Source organism: Pollicipes pollicipes, unplaced genomic scaffold (genome assembly GCF_011947565.3).
Source record: "Pollicipes pollicipes isolate AB1234 unplaced genomic scaffold, Ppol_2.1 Scaffold_4740;HRSCAF=5597_pilon_pilon_pilon, whole genome shotgun sequence".
NCBI classification, from domain to species: Eukaryota; Metazoa; Arthropoda; class Thecostraca; order Pollicipedomorpha; family Pollicipedidae; genus Pollicipes; species Pollicipes pollicipes.
The window spans coordinates 12,258,346-12,262,140 of record NW_023596545.1 but is presented as its reverse complement, the minus strand read 5'-3'; positions in this window follow the sequence as shown (position 1 = coordinate 12,262,140).

The window sequence follows — 3,795 nt, the reverse complement described above, 5'->3', positions numbered from 1 at the left end:
CTGCGACGGCGTACGTCCAGGCTGGCGAGGTCATGTTCCGTCTCTCGTCCGTGACTCGATAGGGGTAATTAGACGGGACTGATAATAATGACTGCATGGGCCCGCTTTTTGCACAGCAAGCGGCGGCGTTCTCCAGCCATCTGTCTGGCAGTGGCGGGGTGATACCGTCACTGCGAGCCCCATCCTGCGGCGCCGCCCGTGAGACTTCTATCTCTCGAGAGCCGCCGGCCGGCTGTCGGGATGTGGCCGGCTGGAGAAGGGTGCGACGACGCCCAGGGCTGCACACCCGCATCGCCGGTCACGGGTTCACGCCCCCCGCCCCGGCGCCCGTCCCGATTGGTTTCCGCGTCCGCGTCGGCCTGATGGGTCGTCGCCGGTGCCGGCCGGTCGCTATCAATAGCCGCCCGCGCCCCCGCCCCGCGAAATCGCCCGTTGTTGCGCCAGTGACGCGGGCGCCGGAGCCGGAAGGCGGCGGCGACGGACGACCGGGCCGTGACCTGCCGCTCGACGGCGCCTGCCGTCTGCCGGCGTCGAGGCTGAGCCGCGGGAGCTGGCCCGTCGCGTCCTCGGCCGCGCCGGCCCGCGCCGACAACCGCTCCCGCCCGCCCGACACGGGTCTCCTGGCCCGCGCCGAGATTATCTTGTCGCGCGCCGACACTGTGTCTCCTGGCCCGCGCCGACGCTGTCTCTGCCCCGCCGACACGATGTCTCCTTCTCCTGGCCCGCGCCGACATCTGCTGTCGCGCGCCGTACCGCGCCGACATGTCTCCTGCCCGCGCTGACACGGTGTCTCCTGCCCGCGCCGAGCTGTCTGTGTCGCGCGCCGACTGTGTCGGGTCATTGCGCCCCGGTCGCCGCACCGGCGTCGGCGCGTTGTTTTTGGCGTCGGCGGCACATGCCGTCACCGCCCGGTCGGTCGGCCGGCGCTGCGCGGCAGCCGGGCGTGCCGGCCCGGGAGCGGAGCCCAGCGCCGGTCGGCCGTAGCCAGCGCCCGAGCCAGGTCAGGCACGTCCTCGGCGTAGCTGTTCACACCGTCTCGCAGCCGGTGCTCGGTGGGCTGCCCCGGCGCTCGCTGGGTTGGCCCGGCGCTCGGTGAGCTGGCCTGTCGCTCGGTGAGCTGACCCGGCGCTCGGTGAGCTGGCCCGGCGCTCTGTGAGCTGACATGGCGCTCCATGAGCTGGCCCGGCGCTCGTTGAGCTGGCTCGGCGCTCGGTGAGCTAACCCGGGCGCTTGATGAGCTGGCCCGGCGCTCGGTGAGCTGGCCTGGCGCTCGATGAGCTGACCCGGGGCTCGGCGGACGGCTGGCGGACGAGCTCCGCCCGGATAGTGGCGGGAGGACGCGGGTCTGGCGCTCCGGCGCAGCCGCTCCGCTCACGCCCCGGACCCAGCGAAGGCAGCGGTGCTGGGCGACCGGAGGCTCTGCCGCTGATTGTGGCCCCTGCCGGGCTGTTGTTGTGGTAAATGTTCGGAAGCTGAGAGAGGGATGGGTGGCGTATTGCCCCTTCTCTGAGAATCACCGCTGATGACTGAGCGTATGATCGCATCTGTTACGTTCCTGTTCGTGTCGTGGCTCTCCGCCTCATTGCAAACTATCGCTTGCAGGTGGTGTAAACGTTCCTTTCGTCTTAATCGCCGAAGTGATTGCATTCGTGTTCCTTTCTCCGCTGACCATACACTAATGAATCAGGCTTTATATCCCCGGTTTTTTGCAACGCCGCATCTGCGAAGGCAGTCCACTCCTTCGGAATGTGAAGGGAGCGAGCCATACAGCCGGGTGGTCAGCAGTAGGTCCCCGGCCTCCGCGCGGAGTCACCGGCGGCCAAGCCGGCCGCCGGGCTCGTTTGTCTCCCGCCGAAAGTTATGGGACACTGGCTGTGTCTCCACAAGTTTGTGGCGAGGAATTTATGCCCGTGCCGCGGCTCTCTCGCGGAGAACGCCGAAGTTTCGCTGCGAGCGCCCTGGACGACCGTCGGCCGCCACGCGGAATAAAGCAGCCGCGTTTTCCCGGCCGGCGGTTTCCGGCAGCACGGTAACTTAGCGGAGATGGGCCTCGTGTTCGCAGGTCAGCTTCCGTTTAACAGCTTTGGGTGAGTGGCTGACCGGCGCCGAGTCAGCCGCGATCGCCGCGAGGTGTCGGTGACGCCCTGCGGTCAAACCGTCGCCGGCGGTGCATCGACCCCACATTGACCGGCCCGCCGCCGCCACGTCGGTGCTATTGACCAGAAGCGTTTATTGACCGGACCCGCTGCCCTGCCCCGCCCGCCGCGTCGACACCGGGCCGCCGTAAGAGTGCGGACTCGGGTGGGGGTCTGGGGGGTCAGGCTGGCGGGCGCCCTCGCCGCCCCTGACGCGTGCCCACCGGCGGCCGCCGCCGTGTTTGCCGGGCTGGTAACGGTACCGGAACGCTCGCGCCGGCGTCGGCCGCCGCCGCGCTGGTGACGCGCGGCCTTGGGCGCGCCCCGGCCGTCTGGCCTGCGGCGGCGCGCCCCGTACGGCGGCGTCAGGTGTTTGCACCGCGGTTAGTGGGCGAGCACCAGACGCGGGCCGCCTCCGGCGTTCCCGGGCCAGTGTTTGGCCGGCCGCGTGTCCGTCGTCTGGCGTCTGTTTTCGGGAGCGCCGCTGCGATTGTGTCGCCCGACGGGTTGGGCCAGTTTAAATTGTCGGCCGTCGACGGGGGCGTGTGTGTGTGTGTGTTGGCGCCGCGGCGGCGGTTACTGCAGCGGCGGTGACACGGGCTCCAGCCGGGCGTCGACGGCACGCGGCGCTTTACGGCCGCTGTCGAGGCTTGGCTGCAGCCTGCCGCGCTACATCAGCGGCGACGGCCGCCGCTCGGAGCTGTCTACGGTGCGAGCCGCTGAAGCCGCTGGGCCGTGCCGAGCCGGGCGGCGTGGTTACTGGGCTCCCTGGCAGACGACGGCGAGGGACGTGGTCGCGCTGAGTTGAGATTTGACGACCCGTAGAGTTATGCGGGGGCAGCACGGCCCGTCTGGAGGTCGCTCTAGCCTTGGTCACGTGGCTGCGGTCAGACGCGGCTGTCCCTCGTGCTGCGGAGGGGGCCAGCCAGGACCGACGTTCTGACTGGCGGCACCCACTGCCGCTGCGGAGCCTTCCGAGCCCAGTGTGTGCTGAGCAGCGGTCGCGACCGGCGCCAGCTGAAGAGCCGAGGCCGCCGACGGGCCATGTTACGTTCGCATTGCGGCGCCACGGCCGCCGCGCTGGGCCGCCGCCAGCCGCGAGCCCGGGACGTGTGGCGATGAACCAGAACGGGCCGGGGCGACGCTGCGCTTTCGGTGGGGCTGGGGCGGCGACGCCCTGTCGATCGTCCCCGCTTGAGTGCGATGGTCAGTTGGGTCTGCAGCCTCTGGTGTCTAGTCGTTGAGTGAGGCAGGGATCCGCGAGAATCACGGTGTCTTGTGCGGCTGTGGTGGGGTTGTCTGATTGTTTTTGCTTGGGTCGTGACGCAGGAGGTTCGAGCGTCAGGTTTTTCGTCGCCTTTGTCATTTTGTTATCTCTGGGTTGTCCTGTTCCGTGCTGGGGTCAGTAAACCAAAATAATGTGAGGCAGATGCACCTGCTGATAAGGTAATGCTTCGTGCTGCCGCCCTCGTCACGTGCATTGTTATTTTCGTCGCGTTTTGACCGGTTGCCTTCCGGCCGTTCCGCGTTCGCGTTTTTGCAGGTTTCGCTACCCCAGATTCGGCACGTCCCCACCCTGGCGGCCAGAACTCGCGTTTGCCGGAAACACGCGTGTACCCGAGGTGGCGACTGCTGCAGACTGATCTCACGTCAGCTGATG